The sequence below is a fragment of the Mytilus galloprovincialis genome, chromosome 11, assembly GCF_965363235.1.
Source record: "Mytilus galloprovincialis chromosome 11, xbMytGall1.hap1.1, whole genome shotgun sequence".
NCBI classification, from domain to species: domain Eukaryota; kingdom Metazoa; phylum Mollusca; class Bivalvia; order Mytilida; family Mytilidae; genus Mytilus; species Mytilus galloprovincialis.
In genome coordinates this window covers 15948111-15969511 of record NC_134848.1, presented here as the reverse complement: position 1 = coordinate 15969511, position 21401 = coordinate 15948111, and the positions used below count along the sequence as shown (strand labels likewise).

At 33.9% G+C, this 21401-nt stretch overlaps 2 long non-coding RNA genes across 2 annotated transcripts; both read left to right on the top strand.

Annotated features, from left to right (window-relative positions):
- The first annotated feature begins 4138 nt into the window (after positions 1-4138).
- Positions 4139-6462, top strand: LOC143051750 (uncharacterized). Its single transcript, XR_012970893.1, has 4 exons — positions 4139-4335; positions 4744-4779; positions 5694-5870; positions 6365-6462. It is a non-coding gene; the product is annotated as an uncharacterized LOC143051750 (long non-coding RNA).
- A 263-nt stretch (positions 6463-6725) lies between these two features.
- LOC143051747 (uncharacterized) lies at positions 6726-10608 on the top strand. Its single transcript, XR_012970891.1, has 4 exons — positions 6726-6809; positions 8065-8290; positions 9874-9946; positions 10525-10608. It is a non-coding gene; the product is annotated as an uncharacterized LOC143051747 (long non-coding RNA).
- Positions 10609-21401: the final 10793 nt, after the last annotated feature.

Genomic DNA, 21401 nt, shown 5'->3' with positions numbered 1-21401 from the left:
AACATAATCATAATGTGAGCTACTATTATATCCAAGTCACAATTTGTAAAAGTAAACCATCATATGTCAAAGTACGGTCTTCAACACGAAGCCTTGGCTCACATCAGACAGGTGCAAGAACCTGCAGCTGGTTTTAGCGCTTTAATATGTACTTAACTTCGCCCTTATCTGAAACACTAGTGTACTATCACACCATAGAAATAAAAGAGGGGCTAGAAATAAAATACACCATATAAGATATCAATTGAAATGGCTTCTGTCGATCAAAAGACATATTAACACAGGTGAATATACAATATCTTCCGAATCTAAAAACATTTTTACTTTTACTTTTTCTGACATAATGGTTGACGTATCTTGTGCACTTTTAGGATGTTTGTGTTTGACAATATCTTAATTTTGTATAAATTATAGTTCTTATCTATTGACTTTCTTATCAACGATAAAAATGAAAATATATTAACATAAAGATCAATAATTATAAACATTTGTTACAAAAGTACTTCAATATTGTCTGAAAATTGACTGATACAATGATTAAAAGTACAAAGTAGCAACAACCTTTCGGTAAGTTATTGAACTTTTATATACGTTTACTTTTCTACATTGGTTAGAGGTATAGGGGAGGATTGATATCTCATAAACTTGTTTAACCAAGCTGCATTTTTGCGCCTGTCCCGAGTCAGGAGCCTCTAGCCTTTGTTAGTCTTGTATTATTTTTAATTTTAGTTTCTTGTGTACAATTTGGAGCTTAGTATGGCGTTCATTTTTACTGAATTAGTATATCTATTTGTTTAGGGGCCAGCTGAAGGACGCCTCCGGTGTGAGTATTTCTCGCTGTATTGAAGACCTGTTGGTGACCTTGTGTTGTTATCTGTTCTATGGTCGGGTTGTTGTCTCTTTGACACATTACCCATTTCCATTCTCAACTTTTTCTATCTGCAATCATGTCCACACATCAGATCATGGATAATAAAACTTCTGATTGATTGACTTCCTGATCAAGGATGAAAACAAAAAATAATTTAACAAAAGTATAAAGTTTTACTCAAACAGATGTTAAAGAGGTTCTGGGATCTTTAAAGATTGATTAATTAAATCATTAAATGACAGCTTTGGTAAAAATCAGGCAAATAATTAATTCAAATTAATTAATTTATCAATTAAATATTCAAATTATGGCAAAAAAAATCCCACTAAGTATACTTTCCTATTTTTATGTTACCGTCTTCCTGAATCAGAAATAATAAGTCATTTCTTTCTGAGTGTCTTGTAATTCTGTGATTCTCTACATCACATTTGGATACAATAATAGTATATTACGGACAAATTCCCCTCGATTGGCCCTTTCTAGTACATTTCAATCAGATTTTGAATCAGATACCGGAATAGGAACATGAAACAAATGTAAATCCAAATCGATAAAACAGGGAGGTAAAGGGTTATTTTCGTTCAACGTGTTTTGCCAAGGTTATTTCACGGCGGCTGTGAAAAAGGTTCGTTATTCACCGTGCTTCGTGGAATTAGTATAGAGATCAACGTGAAGGTAACTTTTAATTGTTCGTTCATCGTGAAATGGCAATTTTATTTCGCAAACTTCCATTACAATACCCCCCTCTTTTACGCGCCTCATACAAAAATTGTTGGATTTTTGTTTGTTATGTTTGCATCACAAATATTTGAACGCTTTGTCATTCATTTCAACTTCCTGAATATAACTAAGCTGAATCTTCTGTGTAGAAAATGTTGATCATTACTGTATACAACATACTTTACATGTACACATGTACACGTGTAATTTTAGATGTACTATGTACATGTGTAATGTTACATGAACACATGTACACGTGTAATTTACATGTACACATGTACACGTGTAATTTTACATGTCGAACATGTAGTTTTGTAGTAATATTTTTTTTTACATGTCTCAAATATTTTGGTAAGTCAATATTTGTGCTTGTAATTTTTGAAAAAGAAGAAATGGAAAATACTCAATTATTATTGAAAATTACTGATTTTTTTTAGATTTGTCCGATTTTCCCTTTAGACGTCTGGAATGTAACTCTGTCATATACCGACGAATATATGACAAAACGACATAGATCCTCGTCTTATAGCTAGCCGCTGTGATTAGTAATTTAATTGGAAATCAACGCATTCCAAGGCATCGGGACAAACACTTACACAAAATGAGATCCAGAACCTTAACAACTTAAATTATTGCTGATCGAGTTATGTTCAAGTAAAATACAGAAGGTAAAATTTAAATATTATTATTTTTGACCCCATAAGGTCAAGACTCAAAATGGAATATAGTCTAGCTAGTTCTTTGCAATGACTCCCTTCATTTAGGAATTGAACACTTTTTTGTAAATGTATTAAAGTGTATAAGCGTTGACTGATGACATTTTTGATTATGAAGCTTGCACTATCAATGTTTTTGCAACTTTATAACATTTCTTTACTTAGCATTCAATACTTGGGGGATAATAACATTTTGTTTGCTGTGATCACGAAAATTGATTTCGATTTAGGTTTTCTTATGTTTATTATGATTTTTTGAGGCGGAAGCATGTATCATCATGAATGTTATATTTCATTCTAAAATGAAGATTAGTTTCAGAATGACGCTATATTGCTGTCAGCCATATAAAAATACACACATGTAATGTAATGTTATCTTTCTTTTACATGAATCTGTCAAATATCAGTATCTATCTTATTAAATTGCTATTTAGGATGTTCTTGGGTGAGGTCTAGAAATTGGTGTCAAATGTTTGGACTCCTTTGGGTTTTTTTTCGGTCAGTAAAGGATAAAATGGTTTTTTCAATTTGTCATTTCATATAAAACTTCACAATTCTTAAAACAATCATTTACACACATTTAAGCAGATTCTAGATTTCTTTTCTTTCGAATTGAGTCCCATCTAATATCAATGTAAATATAAGGTAAAAGTCTCAGTCATCCTTTTTCTGTATTTTTATAAAAATCAAATATCTCGAAAATGAGCTCAATCGATATTTTTAGCCTGTTTTTTTTCCTAAACTAGTGCCCTTCTAATATGAAATATCATATTTAAATTCTTGTTTTTCTTTTGAAATCACCTCAGGATACATTTAAGGCTTTATACTTCTTACATATTTCGTGGAAATCTGTGAAACCTGCCAAATTCATTTGATATTTATTTCTTGTAATGAGAATTTGAATTAAAATAAAATGATTTTCACCTAGATGATAAAAATGTACAAGACCTGAAATGATCTCGATCAGGATATCGCAAACGGGCACAAGGCGTCATTTTTTTTCGGAAGACAAAGGGTTAATTTATGGCGTCCGGAAAAACAGCATTGCGTTAGGAAAAAAGTCGTGGCCTCTCACAATGCTCAATTGCTTTAAATTATATAAAACGCTCATTTAAGATCAGTGTCTTCAGGCATATCAAGAAAGTGCAAAAATTGAGCAATACAATAAAAAAAAATACTTTAAAATCTGCTAATATTTACTTAAGATTTTGTAATATACAACATTCCTTTAAGATTATCACTTGTAGCATAGCTTTTGATAAATTCATCTATTGACACGATATTGTATTTCTATTATTATTTCCTAGATACGGTAGCTCCTCAAAAGGAAGCTATTAAACACAAAGTTCCAAAAGGTGAAGTTGAAATCATCCCTATGTAAATTTTACGGTTATTATTTTATTGGTTGACCTTTCTGGAATAACCTTTTCACAGAAGATATCAGATACGTTTCAAATGTCGTAACTACAACCCACTTCCCGGCAGCATGAATGTTACGAATTAGCCTACTTATCAGGTTTGCAGTTTGAAATAACACGATTCTTTTGTAGAATTACTCTAACTACCTGGTCTTATATTTCCATGTTCGTTTTACAATTGTATTATAATTTTTTTTTTCCTATATTTTCAGTTACGTGTTTAATTGTCACATAACCTTAACTTCTCGTGTGGCTACTTATGATATACAAACACATGTAGCATTGTTAACGGCAGAAATAGTAGTGTTTCGCTTGATTGAAGATTGAAAAATTTTAAAATTATTTTATCTCAACAAGAAATAAGATGTCCAAGGACTATCAAAATGCGTAACATGTAATTGTCGGATTGGCCATAATGTAAATTGTCAGATATTTGCCTAGATCAATACCGGATGTGACAAATGATATTGAGTATATATACTGGTGTCAGTTGGTTATATTTACAACAGATCAACGTGTTGAATTGAATCAGTAAAAGCGTCAACGATGAAATCATTAGTTCTCACCATAACCGTTCTTTTGGGATTGTTACTTGTTCCAGCCATAGAAAGTAAGTTTTTCTTTATTTTTTCATATACACTGGAAGGCAAACTACTTCAAAAGTATACTTTAAGTTCATTTAACGTAACAATTGATTAAAATGTTCCAAGGGTTGAAGTCTTAAAACTTTGCTCAGTTTTCAGAGTATAACAATCATGCTCGATACATGAAATCCAGCATTTCGATTGGTTGATTTTGAGGTATGAGTTCAAAAAACTGACTGAAGTTTTATGAATTAAATGACAGGAGAACATGGTTAGTAATTTAAAAAAAAAAATCTTTCATGCTATCTAAAATTATAATAGAATAGTACCTTGATTGCACAATTATACATTGTTTCCATACAAATATTTCACATGACATGCTTGAAAATAAGCTTTCGTTACTTTAATATTGATAAACATAAACATAATTTCAGTGAAAAGAAAAAGATGTCACAAAAGACCAGCTCTAGGTGAGTAATCACATACTTTCATTGCTAACCAAATGTTATTGATATATCAGAACTATAAACAACTGGCATACATATTGCAAAAGGGGGCGAAAGATATTAGAGATCATTAGAGGGACAGTTAAACTTAAAAATCGAAAATAAACTGACAACGTCATGGCTTAAAATGAAAGAGACAAACAGACAAACAACATTACACATGACACAACATAGAAAAACTAAAGAATACGGAACACGAACCCTACCAAAATCTAAGGGTGATCTCATGTGCTCCGTAAAGCTAAGCAGATCCTGCTCCGTATGTGGCATTCGTCGTGTTACTTATGTGTTAACAAATCCGTTTAATAGTCTCATTCGGTAGATCACATTCGAGAAAGGGAATTCAAGCTTGCTATAAATGCATGTTTACTTCACTTGTTTTATGTTCTCTCTCTAAATATGAATTAAACTTTATGAAAGTGAGGCTGATTTCTTCTTTGTTTACTAATTTGTAAACAGGTATTGATGTTGTAAATGTAAAACTATGTTTTAAAAGGTAAGTATATATAACCCGAGACACCAATATAATTCCAAGACCTTTGCACAGTGGATTATATAAAAAGTGATTAAAATTACAACGCAACGTTCACTGGTGAATACCTATTACTGACATGTTTACCTATAATATGTTTGTTTTGTTTGCACACCATTATCGGTTTAAGGTAATTGTTTACGATGGTCATACAAATGAGATGTTTAGCTACCAATAAAACCAGGATTAATAAATTATTTTCAATATATGAAAATGCCTGTACCAAGTAAGGACTATGACGGTTGTTATCCATTCGTTTGATGCGTTTGATTTTGTCATATGCTTCGGTGTTCAGTATTTGGGTGATTCTTGTTACTCTTGTGATTCTTTTTTTTTGTATCTGAAGTTGAGTGTCCAGATCCATTACCAATGACGTGTGCACACTGGAACATTACTGTAACCACAGGAGAACGATATGCTGGGAACACGGGACAATTGAACTGCTCAACGGGTTATAGTCTCATAGGCAATAACAGTATAACTTGCTTAGCTTCCGGCATATGGAGTCCGATAATTGCATTATGTAATATTACATGGTTTATTTCACTTGAAAGTATTTTTACGATTTATCTATATTCTTGTTATGTAGCAAAAGCAAAAACAAAATATTGTGTTCAAAAGAAATAAAAGAGTTGATATACTTATGTTTTAATGCACTTTGTTAAATCTACAATTGCTACATCTATTTTGAACATATGTACACAATTGAGCACAAGCAAGAATACAGTCGGTATTATGCAATGACCTACTCGAATTCTATTTCCTTTATACTGCAACATGCATCTGGTGAAAAGTCCGTCAAACTACAAAAATAAAGTCCACCAGAAACAAGAATATTGATAAATATGATGTTTTTTTAAACTAACTGTACACCATACTGAACTGTGTACTAATAATACGTTTGTAACCCCCAAGTGTCGTCTTTAACCTGGTATTGTAAGTATATATATTCATACAATAACTGAAAAACATTTCGTCAGTTATATTATATATCAATTTGATATAATACATCTTTAGGTGTTCAAAATTATAACGGCAGAATAGATGTACGTTCATTCAGAGGTACAACTTACATATATGTTAACAACGGCCAGAGTTATGAACAGGCAAAGGTGAATATGTTTACATAACTTTATTTAACATAAATTGGATATATTCATTACAGTTAAATAAAAAAACATATAAATTAATGTTGATTTTAAACATAGGTGATTGACATATTTATTTAGGTATCCATATTCGTGTTAATTTTTTGTCTGTTTGTTTTCCTTTACTATTGTTCCTATCTAATTGAAGTACTCTTTTTAATTAATTTAAACAATGTATACAGTATGTTTTGAACGTGAGCCAATGTCTAATTCAGTATGTTTTCAGGAGACTTGCACTTCTATGTGTGGAACTCTTTGGGAAGTGAATAACCAAGAAGAAAAACAATTTGTTACTTCAGCTATTAATCAAGTTGGTTAGATTTTCTTTATCTATATGGATCTTAAAATTAGAAACATACTATTGAATTTTTTTTTTAATAGAATAGGATAACAAAGGATGCGGTCTTCGCGACTACACATGCCAATACAACAGTCAAGTAACAGGTCAAAGCAGATTTGTTTATCTGACCCAAAATTAAACTACCGTTTGGGACAACTCTGACCGCAATTTAAATCAAGAGATTATAAGATATAACGCATTCACATGATCGGTCGAATCAGTTCGCATAGAGATCGGGTTTTGGTCTTGTTGGTCTGTGATTAGAAAACTATAGAAGCCATAGTGATCATCAAGCAATTAAGAATGAGTCAGGTTAAACTGGACCACCAGTCAAACTGGATGGAGTATATCGAATATGTTAAATCGTGCAATAGTCGAGGTGATGGATCGCGAGTACTCATCGGTTACTTATTAATATTTAATCCAATCTATACACGATCCTTTTCCGACTAATTCGACTGCTACTCGCAAAATCCAGGATCTTTTCTCGAGTGACTGGCTTTTTGGTTCTAACTAGAATATTTGTCACATGTCAAAAACTCTTGGCTAGAAAGTCACCTGGATCACGACCAAGATATACCTCGTCGTACATTCCATACGTATTGTTTTCAACTTTTCTCTTGTCGATTGAGTCTCCCGATCTCTAAATCTGTCTTGATCAGGATTAATCGAGTTGAATTCATCGGCAGTGTGAACTTCGATTAAACAGGGGACTAAAGGAGTTCTGAACCGTGTAGACGGGGCAATTGTTAGTGCTGCACTGTTGCCAACTTTATAACCTAATCCACCAGCACAGTCACTAAAAAATACAACATATTTATAACATCTTATTGCGAAACGTAAAATTGCATTCATGTTTAAACGTGTGAACTTGCAAGTTGCAGTATGTTGGTGAGACAGAAACACAATATATCATCCCACTAAATAACCATCAGTCATTTTATACAAAAGAAAGAAACTGCCAAATCACAAGTCATCTTTTAAGGGAAGGTCATGGTTTTATAAACGTCACATTTCAAATCATTGAGAAAAACATAATTAGGTTAGAAAGAAGAAAAAGAGAGATAATGTATCAATCAGTTACGAACGGGAGGACTCAAATAACTCAACATGGTTATATACATGTAGTTTAAGCAACAACATATTTGCATTTGTTTATATATATACTTAACATTTATAACTTGTCAATATTTATATACATATAGCTATTTTGTTACTACGTGTTGTAGGAATGAGACACCCATGGATAGGATTAGAGTCAAAGAATGGCACTGATTATGTATGGCAATCTGGAAATACGACAGTATCAAACGCGTATGAGGACTGGGATAATGGATACCCTATACGGCATGCAGTGGGCAGTTGTGTTTTTCTTAGCCCTTATAATGATAACAAGTGGGTTGACGCCGTGAAATTTCAGTGCGCATGGGAACGACAATTTATATGTGAATCCAGGTAGGATATGTTAAGTTTATTACTGGACTTTTAAGCATTAATCCTTAATTCTTATGGCAGATTTTTTTTGTAGTCAGTTAAAATTAATACTTCCTGAAAAGGATTTCACATCATTGATAAAATTTGATATTTAGATACGAGAATATTCTTAACCTCTAAAAAAGCATTGTTATACCTTTATTTTAAAAAGCAATATCACAACTATAAAGGATATATGGAAATTCGAAACTACAGATTGAAATAACTGTTATGAAATTGACAGACAGCCTATGAATCTGAAAAATTGTATTTCCGAATTCCCTAAATTTAACAGGCATTTCCTAAAGATTTCTTTTGCGAAAACAAAGTTTGCGTAATAATATGAAATTTAAGATACCAAATGAGCTTGAGATTATGAACTTTAACAACCAAACAATAAAACCAGCAAAGTTAAAACTCAAATACATATGCGTATGCTTAAAAAATAAAGATGTGTCTTCAATCTAGATTAGGTGAGAGGAAATTTTAGGAAACATTTGACGTTCGGGACATGTTTTGTCGGGATTTAAAAAGTTGAAAATTGAAAAAAAGTAAAGAATTTCAATTGAGATCTATGCTCAATATTTTATGTGTTTAAAGAAATATGAAGATATCAAATGCATGGATGGAAAATGCCACATTTGTTCAAATGACACCAACCAAAAGTTTTTTTTCAGTGTTAGTAAATCACAGTTAGTTTTAAACAAGCTCCTAGAAATACTTTAAAAAAGGACATGTTGTTACGTCAAATTACACGACTACCCAAAATTAACAACTCAATTGACGTATAATCCACCAATTGATATATATTGGTATAGACCAATTGACGTATAATGCAGTTTTTTTTTAATATAATGGTAGTGTGAGATAGGAGCATCATTTTGTAAATTATAACCTATTTTTTGACATTATTCAGTCCTCCAAAAGTTTCAGTTTTGTAAAAAAAACAGCTGCATCTCTTGAGAGAACCACACTTATTTTGTTACAACATCTTTACTTTTTACCATGATCTACTTTTAACAATGGCAGTCAAGTATTAACAAAGAGCTCCATTCACATGTTGAGTTGTACTCATAATCACATTACTGCAGACAGTATTGATGTCCTCAGGTGATTCAGGTAAATTTGCCAACCAAGAATTGACAAGATAATATTAGAAGAAACTGCGAATACAATTATTGATTAAATGTAATATGTTATGTCACTTTACTTAACACCTAATGTTGACATGCTTTTGTACAATAATATGGTTTTAAGAAAACAATGCCCCATTGATTGAATATGCTTTGAAAAACAAAGAATTATATGTCAAATGATCTTTACCATTATATGTCAATTGGTGGATTATACTTTGATTGATCTTTACCATTATATGTCAATTGGTGGATTTTACTTTGATTGGTCTTTACCATTATATGTCAATTGGTGGATTATACTTTGATTGATCTTTACCATTATATGTCAATTGGCGGATTATACGTCGATTGGGTGGTAATTCCTGACCTGTTAGATGATTGTAACATTATGTGGATATATTTTTGATACTAATATTAAGTGGACTTCAGTTTCAGCCTTCAATTAAACCTGGATTGGTGGTCTATTATATTGAATGCCCCTCACCTACGAGCCAACTATCGGGTAATGTGTGAAATAAATTTAAAAAGTTTAGAAAAAAAGAGATAACACACCGCCTGATTGCAAAAATTAAAAAATTAAAAATAATGATTATTTATATCGTTTATAACTGGAGTTTATCTCTTTCCTCATTTTCATTTCCCCCGTCAAATGAGATTCTGAAATAATGTTAGAAACTCAACCTTACTTTCCTCGACAATTTAGGCTTTACGAACACGTGTTTATTGATAAACTGCGCCTAAGATTAGAAAAAATTAAAAGGAGAGACACTAAGTGTAAACTATGGTGTAAGAGACCATACACTTTTAACTTATATATCAAATATCGCCGCGATATAACCTTTTTGTGCTAATGCGGCGTAAAGCAACCAACAATCAATCAATCAATATATATCAAATAAAGATATAGTACAACGGCAGTAATTACCTCCAATTAATGAAGTATTTTGTCAATTAGCATTTGCATAGTCCAGTCCCTTACTAGATACTCTTATTATTTACATTTCATTATTTGATTTTAAAGTATGAAAACTATAGTTTCCCCTCCAACGTATAACTTAAAGTTTCATATCTATTTTGCAGGTTTAATTAATTACCATGAGGCCAATAAACAGACAACAAGAACATACATTATAATAAAATCTCAAATAAAAGTTAATTATTGTATAGCATTATTTTCTGCCAAACCTATCTACCTTCGAATTTCTGGCACTTGATTTGGTCAGAATATTAGGATGAGGAGATGGATAGGGGTATAGGTATGACGGAGAGGAATGTAAGAGTCAATGAAACACAATGTTGACTGCTGTTAACTCTATTTTTGACAATTTTACCTATTATGTCTAAAAATAAGATGTGGTGTGATTGCCAATGACACAACTCTCCACATCAAACCAAATGACACAGACATTAACAATTGTCAGTCACCTTACTCCCTTCAGTAATGAGCAAAGCCCAAACCTCATAGTTAGCTATAAAAGGCCCTAAAACAACAATGTTAAACAATTCAAACGAGACAAGTAACGGCCTAAATTATGAACAAAAAATGAACGAAACACAAATAAGTACCACTAAACAAACGATAACCACTGAACTACAGGCTTCTGACTTTGGGACAGGCATAGCTATACAGCATGTTGCGGGTTTAAACATGTTAGCGGGATTCCAACCCTCCCCCTAACCTGGGACTCTGGTGTTTGTTTTGTACACACAAAATTGTCAATATAATGTGATTTGATGCACCTGTCGTACAAGTCGAAGTTTTATCGAGATATAAAACCAGTTTTATACCATCAGTTTCTACATAAGGAAATGCCTTACAAAGTCAGGAATATAATAATTGCTATTTATTTGTTTGATGTGTCTGAGCTTTTGATTTTACCAATCTATTATGGACCGTGAAGTAGTGGATGTATGGTGAGGGAAGTTGGAGTATAGGAACGAAAGTGAGAGTATGGTAAGAAAAGTGAAAATATAATGAAGGAAGTATTAGTTTGGTGAGGTAAGAATCAGTATGATGAGGGAAGAGGAAATATGGTGAAGGAAATGGGAGTATAGCGAGGATAGTATGAGTACAATGAGGGAAGTGAAAGTATGGTATGGGAAGTTAAAGTATTGTGAAGGAAATGGAAGTATGGTGAGGGAATTTGGAGTTTGGTGAAGTAGGTGGATGAATGGTGAGAGTAGTAGGATTATGATGAGAAAAGCAAAAGTATGATGAGGGAAGAGGGAGTATTGTTAGTGATGATGGAGTTTTGTAAAGAAGATCGAGTAAGATGAGGAAAGTGAAAGTATGGTGTATTATGAGGGAATATAGTAAGGGGAGTTTGAGTATGTTGAGGGAAGTGGGAGTATTGTAAGAAAAGTGGGAGTATTGTCTGGGAAGTTGGAGTATAATAAGAGACGTTGGAGTATTATGAGGGAAGTGCGAGCATGGTCAGGGAAATGGGTGTATGGTGAGGGGAATAGGAGGGAAGTTATATTATAGTTAGGGAAAAGGAAATGGAATTATCGTGAGGGCAGTAGGAGTATGGAGGGGATATGATGAGAGAAAAAAGCGAATGATGAGGGAAATGGAAGTATGGCTAGGGAAGTTTGAGTATGGCTGGGGAAGCGGGATTATGGCTGGTAAAGTGGGAGTTTGGTGTAGGAAATAGGATCATAGTTCGTGAAGTGAGATTATAGAGATGGCAGTTGTAGTATGCTGAGGGAAGTGGGAATAGGGTTAGGGTATAGATAGTAACATGAGTTGAATGGGAGTATGGTAGGGAAGTTTGGAATATTGTGATGGCAATATGAGTATGCAGAGAGAAGTTGGAATATGGCAGTTATAGTTTGGTGATGGAAGAAAGAGTATGCTGAGGGGAATAGGAGTATGGTTAGGGATGTGGAAATATGTTCGGGAAATGAGAATATGGTTCGGCAGTGGGAATATGGTGAGGGAAATTGGAGTATGGTGAAGTAAATGAGAAACGGTGAGGAATAAATTGTAGTATGGTGATGGAATGATATATGGTTTGGGAAATTAGGAAATGGTGTAGGAAGAGGAAGTAAGGTGAGGGAAGTGGGGTATGGTAAAGGTAGTGTGAACGTAGTGAGAATATCATGAATGTAGTAGATAGAGGCAACAGTAGTATACCGCTGTTCAAACTCATAAATCCATGGACAAAAAACAAAATCTGGGTTACAAACTAAAACTGACGGAAACGAAATATGGGTAGATATTTGGGTTGATGATGATGGAGGTGGAAGTATGATTAGGGTAGAAGGAATATAGTTATGAAAGTGGGATTATGGTAAGGGAAGTATAAGTATGGTGAGGAAAATTTGAGTATGGTGATCGGAGTGGAAGAATGTTTAGGGTAGAAGGAGTGTAGTTTTGTAAGTGGGATTGTGGTAAACATTGTAAATGAAGTTGGAGTATGGTCATGGCAGTGGAAGTATGTTTGGGGTAGAAGGAGTATTGTGAGGAAAGATGGAAGATGGTGAGGGCAGTTTGAGTGTGGGGAAGGAAGTAAGAGTATGGTTAGGGAAGAGGGGATATAGTGAAGGAATATGAGTATGATGAGGAAAGTGGGGATGTGGTGAGGCAATTAGATTATGGTGAGGGAAGTGGGAGTATTGCAGTGGAACTGTATTTTTAAAAGACAGATCTACAAAATGAACGTAAAATGTATAAGAGTGTTTTATTAAGAAGCAAACATTGTTTAGATGTTCACATTTGGTACCTTCATGTTCGAGTTAAGTATGTTTGTTTTATCCTGAGACAAATACACAACTATACAATTCATTAATTGGTACATAGTGCAGTTATCACAGAGTATTTAAATTTCTTCTTAATTGTATTAACTTATTACTCCAGGTTAACTGTGAATTAAATATTTATTACTAGTAATAAAATGAAAAATAAGGAAGAATAAGCACCGATTTTGAGCCAAAAGTGAGATGAAATGAGGAACCTGAAGACGTGATAAAAAGCCGAAGTTTATCGATTGTCACATTTGTAAACAATCACCAAAGAAGCATAACATGTATAACATGTACACTAACATATAAAATTGAGAATGGAAATGGGGAAAGTGTCAAAGAGACAACAACCCGACCAAATAAAAAACAACAGCAGAGGGTCACCAACAGGTCTTCAATGTAGCGAGAAATTCCCGCACCCGGAGGCGTCCTTCAGCTGGCCCCTAAACAAATATATACTAGTCCAGTGATAATGAACGCCATACTAATTTCCAAATTGTACACAAGAAACTAAAATTAAAATAATACAAGACTAACAAAGGCCAGAGGCTCCTGACTTGGGACAGGCGCAAAAATGCGGCGGGTTTAAACATGTTTGTGAGATCTCAACCCTCCCCCTATACCTCTAACCAATGTAGAAAAGTAAACGCATAACAATACGCACATTAAAATTCAGTTCAAGAGAAGTCCGAGTCTGATGTCAGAAGATGTAACCAAAGAAAATAAACAAAATGACAATAATACATAAATAACAACAGACTACTAGCAGTTAACTGACATGCCAGCTCCAGACTTCAATTAAACTGACTGAAAGATTATGATTTCATCATATGAACATCAGGCACAATCCTTCTCGTTAGGGGTTTAGTATCATACCATCATACCATATATGAGAAGAACATAACCCGTGTCATGCCAACAACTGTTTTTATAATAAATGTGTTTAGTTCCGATGCAAAGACCTTATCAGTGACTCAATATTAACGCCAAAATATGCAATCTTTAATGACTTGACAACAGTATCGTAATTATATCTCTTCTTAATAAGTCTATAGGTTATTTCTATGATGAAACGATGTTTACATTGTTGACTCTCTCTACTAATTTGTTTGTATCTTCGCGCTTGCGTAATTGCGATCTGCGGATCTTTAAATGAAAGGTCACGCTGAGGTCACTGCACACGAAAAGCATGTCGGTAAACTGTTGGCTGGAAAAATCTGGAAAAAATACATTTCTTCTTAATTCGGACAAATTAAATAATTTTCTTCGGAAAAACGTACATGTACACACGTTTAATAATGAAAACATGCCAATTAGTTATATAAAAAAAAATGCTTATTTTTTTTTTATATTTGAACTTATATATGACTTTGAGTTAAAATCTTTGTAACAAATATTTTAGCAGAAAAAAATTTACAGTGCTGAATTTGGAAAATTATGGTTTCTAATATATCTTTTCCTAAATCACGTGCCCACGTGGCTACTCCCGGTAAATATGAAATCATTCCAGCTAACAGTAACAACTACATATGATATTTCTCCGTTCAAAACCAGGGAGCCATAAATGATGTAACTCTGTTGTATTTTGTTTTATAGTCCGGCGGCTACAAGCATATTTCTGACGAATTGTGCACATCCTGCTACAAGCATGAATTTTACCATAGACCTTCCGCAACTATTTGTCTTTTATTTCAGATAGGGAGGTATTTGAAAAAAATGTCTCACTTCCGGTAAAATTCAAAATGGCGGACACCATACTGAAATCAGCCCTATATCGAAGGCTAGTATGTGAAAAGGTGTTATTATCATGATACTAACATAATATTTGGTACCAACTTTTGTTATATACTACTGTTGGATATATAATATAGATAAGATGTCTTCAAAAACCCTACTTCCGGTAAAATCTAACATGGCGGATATAGTACTAGAATAAACTTTTTTTTTAGGGAGGGTAATTGAAATGTGTTTTAATGTAATGCTACTATCATTACATTGGACAGGAACCTATCTTTTGTGCTTCTCATGGATACAATGTATAAGACATTTCTTTAAAAACCTTACTTCCGGAAATATTCAGAATGGCGGACATAGACAGATCAGTTTTCTATTTTAATATTCAACTTTTTTCAAAATGTAAAGAAAATGTTTTTGTTGGGGTTTTTTTTTTTTTGCTTGACATTAAACTATTGGTAGTTAGTTATCCTCAAAACAACTAATTTTATTCTATTGTAAAGTTTTTAAATCACACTTCCGTTAAAAAAAACCCACCAATATGGTGTAAATTTCAAAAATGAGACTTAGATAGATTGGTTAAAACAAAATGAAATTACTGAAGTACTAAAACATTTTTTTCAAATTACTACTATTTGGCTAAAAATACATGTTTATTCACAGTCACCACCACATGCAAACACAGCAGTGCACGGGAGGCCCGATTTTCCACTTTAACAACGACCGCGAAATCCTTTGGATCTGTATATGTATGCATACGTTGTCGATACCAATTATGGCTTTAACGGTTTGAGAGAGCGCCGCCGATTTATTGACGAAGCGTTAGAGCAGATTTGATGTTTTCTACGCTTGATGCATGCACTACAGTCGTCTAGCTGATTCGACGCGATCACTGTCTTTGTAAGATGGAGTATTGTGGTGTTTTGCTGAGTGGAATGTCAAAACACTTAAAGTGATTCTTTACTTGCTTTTTCACAATATTTTTAGCGTGGTATTCTTCGAACTTCTTGGCAGTTATGATTCTCATAGGACGTCCTTTTTTTTTTAAATTTGTCTGGTTCAATAGCAGGAATCAGCCCCTAAAACACTTTGTACATAAATATCAACTTCTAGCTTGTTCGTCTTGCAATTATCTGGAGGTATGGTAGTTCCAGTTGGGCAAGCATATTGGAGACACACCTGTCCTTTCTTGACTTGTAATCTATGGTGATAAATCTTGCAGCTTGCCGTTGTATCCTTTCTATCTTATTTATGTTTGTTACCGTGTAGGGGTCCCATACTATGGATCCATATTCAATCTTTGATCAACGAGCGAGATGTAAGCTGTTTGTTTGCAATCTTGTGGGCAGTATTTCAAGTTTCTTCTTTGAAAGCCTAGTGTTGAATTTGTTTTCTTTGCCACTTTAATATGTGGGTGGTCCATTTGAGGCCTAGGTACGGGTTATATTTGACTTGTTGTAGTATGTGTCCATTTAAACTGTAAATTTTATGGCTTTTCTTTCTGATGCTTAGGATGTAGCATTTTTTGGCATTGAACCGCATTCCCCAGTACATCATGTACATCCACAATGTACAAGCTTCTGTCAAAATGATGAGGCCTTAGAAAGAGTTATTTAAAAGTTATCATCTTTGTCCCTTCGCCATCCATTAGAGTCTGATCTGGGTAGCATAAGAGTCAATTCCCAGCTCGTCCCCCTGAACATCTGCCTTAGTAAATTGCACGTTTTACATGCTAGAAAAAACTAGACCAAGTTGACAGAATACCCTCAATTAGTCTTCCCTTTTGCGCAAATAGTTATTTTCTTGATTCGCTAACCGTGTTAACCCCATTTGATAAGTTTGTGTGATCTTACAGTTAAACCTCGGTGATTTAGGCTGATCAATCATCATTCTTTATTTCAAAATCACATTTTCAAATGTCATCCATGTCTACCACGCAGTCTTTTTTCCTTTTCAAGCAATCAGAGAACCATATCACAACTGGTAAAGACATGAATCACAATAAGTATGTGTAATCACTCATTGCCAGGTGCATTTGAAAGGTCATTGGTATATATTTATTCAAAGCTTTTTGCCCTCCCAAACACAATCCATAGTTCGTCTACCCCTGTCAAGGAATAGCGAAACTGTAACGACTATTCGTATCGTGACTCGTTTTAGTTCGTGTTTCATTGCATCAGACACATGCACCATGATTCTATTGTCAGCCCCTTAATGTGAACATTGTGATAAACTTGAAATACATCTCGAGGTAGATAAGATAGAATATCATGAACATTTGTTATAAGAAGCAAGAGCTACATTTAGGGGAAAAGGGAATACACAGACGAATCCAGAGTCAAAACAAGATTACGACAATAAGAAAGAACTTTTAAGTTTTCATTCGCAACAGCTTGCTCAATAGATTTTGAGGAAAGGGTAGTTGTATCAACAATTGCTCAGGATGTTCTGTGTTATCCACCACATGGTGATATTTCAAGCTTAGCATCATATTCACGTGAAGAGGCTGACAATTGAATCAAGATGCATGTGTCTAATGCAGTGAAACACAGACCTAACTGAGTCATGACTCGAACAGTCGATACTGATGTTGGTGCCATTGCTGTTTCGCTTTTCAGTGACATAGGGGCAGACAAACTTTGGCTTGCATTTGAAAGTGGGAAAAGCTTCAAATATATATCTATCCATGACCTTCCAAATACACTAGGCATTGAGAGATTACACGTTTGCTGGAAAAGGAACTGCGTTGGTGACATGGATGGTGTTTAAAGATGTGACTCTATCATTTAGAATGATGATTGATCAGCCAACATCAACAGATATGAATTTGACAATGTCATTGATAGAACGATACGTGGTTTTGTTGTAAGATCGAACAAACTTATCAGATGGGGTTAACGAAGCCAGAAAAAATGTGTTTTCGGAAGAGGAAATACTAATTGAGGCTATTCCCACGACTCGGTCTAGTCTTTTTCAGCAAGTAAAACGTGCAATATACCATGGCGGGTGCGAATGAGTAACAAGCTTGGTATTGGTTCCTATGCTAACTAGTCCATCGCTTATGAATGGCGAAGGGGAAAATATGATCCATGGGAACCCTTTTGGACAACTCATTGTGAGGCATCTTCATCTTATCAGGAGCTTGTACATTTTAGATTTAAGAAACAATACCACGATCTTTGTAAATTTGGAAAATAAGCTCTCCCATTTTGAATAAACATGTATTTACGGCCATAAATAAGTCATTATAAACTTAAGATGTTTAAAAACTTTAGTGATTTTATTTTTGTTTAAATCAGTCTATCCAAATCTATACACCGAAGATATGGATTGAGGACTCATCTTTGTAATTTACGCCATATTGTTTTTTTACCGGAAGTGTTAATTTTGTATTTAAACATATGTAGCTGAATAGAATTAGTGGTTTTGAGGAAAGCCAAAAATTTAATGAACAGCTAAACAAAACCATTTCAGTTAAATTTTGAAAAATGATTAAAAAAAAAAATGAAAATGAAAAATTATCAATATTTCTATGTCCGCCATATTGAGTATCACCGGAAGTAAGAGTTTCAAAAACATATGTCTTATACATTGTATCCATGAGAAGCACCAAAGAAAGGTTCCTGCACAATATAATGATAGAAGCAATACTTTAAAACACATTTCAAATACCCTCCCTTAAAATAAGCGTATTCTAGTATTATATCCGCCATGTTGGATTTTACCGGAAGTAGGCTTTTTGAAGACATCTTATCTATATCATATATCCAAAAGTTGTACAAAACAAAGGTTTGTATCAAATATTATGATAGTAGCATGTTAATAACACCTTTTCACATACTAGCCTTCGATATAGGGCTAATTTAAGTATGATGTCCGCCATTTTTTATTTTACCGGAGGTGAGAAATTTTTTTCAAATGCCTCCCTATCTGAAATGAAAGAGAAATAGTTGAGGAAGGTCTATGCCAAAATTCGTGCTTGTAGCAAGATGTGCACAATTTTTCACAAAGCCGCCGTACTATAATAAATGTATCTAATATTAGCAGTTATGTTTCAAACAAATTAGCTTATTTCTTTTTTATCTTACATTTAAGAAGAGATTATATTTCACAAACAAACGCAAAACATCTATGACGTCAAATTGATCATTAGCTTTAGCCTCAATGTCATGATCCAAAACTATAGTTGACAGTTATACTAGTGCAAGCTTTTCTAAGGATAGCCTTGGCTGTCTTGTTCGTTCGCTGATTGGTTGAAAGCACAGCACTGTTTTGAATCTGCGACGTTCCTAACTTACTGTATACGACATTTTTTAGCACTGTCGGCCAATTTTTATTACTAAAGGAAGCAGGAATGTCCAATGAAAACCACAGCCCTTCGACAGCAAAATCTTGCGCAATCCTTGTCCATTACAATTGAAGTTGTTTAGTTGTCAAGGTGAAATATAAAAAAACTATAATGGAGTTTCAATTGTTAAAGAACATCTCAATTTAATCAACAATAAAATAATCTATTCAAATCGTTAGTAAAGGAAATGTAAACATAAGCATATGCAGTGTTTGTTGACAAAGGAGTTAAGTAGCTGGTTACTTCCTCAAATATTTCGTTTTACAAATATCCTCAAATTAACGTACTGCATTTCATTTAAACAAAATATGATAACATGCTAGCATACTGCGGACTTTTATATCGTAAGTGATTTTTCACGCGTGCTAGGTATGTATTGAATAAAGAGAACAATACTATAATTTTATTTTTTGTTTGTATTAGTGGGGCGGCTTAGTACCGAAATTTGACATAATCATGCAAATGGTGATACAAGCAAAGGATTTGGCATAGACGTTCATTAGGAAGTACTTTATCATATTAGAGGGGTAGCCAACATGTTTTCGATTGTTTTTACGTCGGCCATCTTGAATTCAAAATTGACATCATTTTTGCTCAATCGTGGAGATTGAAAAACTGTTCTTACCATTTTCAACGCTATATATGTCATGAAGACTATTTGAAATACAATAAAATGATATGAAAATATGTTAAACAGACAACAATTGTAAAAAAAAAAATTTGGGTCGAAAAAGTTCGTACACTCGAGTGAAATAATAGTGGTATAGATATACGATCAAAATTTCCGTTTGATATATCGGTAATTATGTTAGATGCTGGAGGAATAATTAGTGTAATAATCTACAATATTTTCAGATGTATTCCGTTTTAACAGCTACATGAACACAATGTTGTACAGGTGAAGCCAGTTTTGTAACACTTACAATTACCAGAACAAGTTTTCTTGAAGCCAAATTTGTGTAACTCCTGGCAAGATGCAGCAATTGCTGCTAATTGTGTCCAATGAGGAATCCACATTCCATCTGCGTTCTCCTAAACCCATCCCCAATCACCAGGACTAGGTAGATGTTGATCATGTGTGACTGCCTGTCCCCATACATGGCCACCTCGGTATGTAGCTAGTTTGGTATGATCAAGCAGTGCAGCTCTAGTGGGTCGAATGGTGTCATACTGTCTTTGTTTGCGTGCAAATAGTTCAAGTCTGGATTCGTTGATGTCAAATGTTGTTGTAGTTCTGTCGTACATAAATACAACAAATGCCTCTATCAACTCCATATCAGCGTCACTGACCAATACAGGTTTCTTACTTAATCGTTCAAAAACCTCGGTTACATCATTAAATATTTCCCACGTCATGCCATCTCAATATGTAATCCACCGAACGTAACAACGAATTTGTTTTCACCGTATTGATTTGGCCATTCCCGTTGAATTTGCTTTGCCAAAACAAATAGCGGTTGGTCTGCTGTAATCACTGGAGATTGACCAGGATTAAGAAACGACACAACATCCCTTAGCTTATCCATCGAATGTTTTATGGTAGCAACTGAGTGAGCTTGTTCTTGAAATAATGACATTAAGCAGCTAAGACTCATTACAACAGTTGGTCCACGTCTCTCTGAAGAATGAAATGATGACCATGAAATATTTTCGGACATAATATCTTCACTTGTTAACCTCACCGTATTTAACCACTCATACTCATTTTGCAAACTCATGAATAGATAATTGTGGTTAAGTATATTATTAATATCGTCAGGCAGAATGAGAGGTTCTGGTTTTGTTTTAAGATATGCGGGTTTTATATTAATATAAGCAGCAGGGAGTTTAGGTACCTTTTAAGATTTTGGTTTATGTGTAGGTAATATTAACTCATCCCTTCTAACACCGATATTATCTTTAATTGGATGTTGAAAAATACATATTCCAGTCCCATGAAAAGATGATTTTGATGTTGTTGAGCTTGAGTTGTGATCTATGTTGTCGACTGCAGCAGTGGTGAACACTTTGCCCTTTAATAAACAGCTTCACCTAGTTCAGTTGAAATTTCCCGTAACCGATCGTAAGAGATACATAACCCATGTTGAAATAATGTATCTATAAGATGTCTTTTCCTGAAGAGTAACAGTCC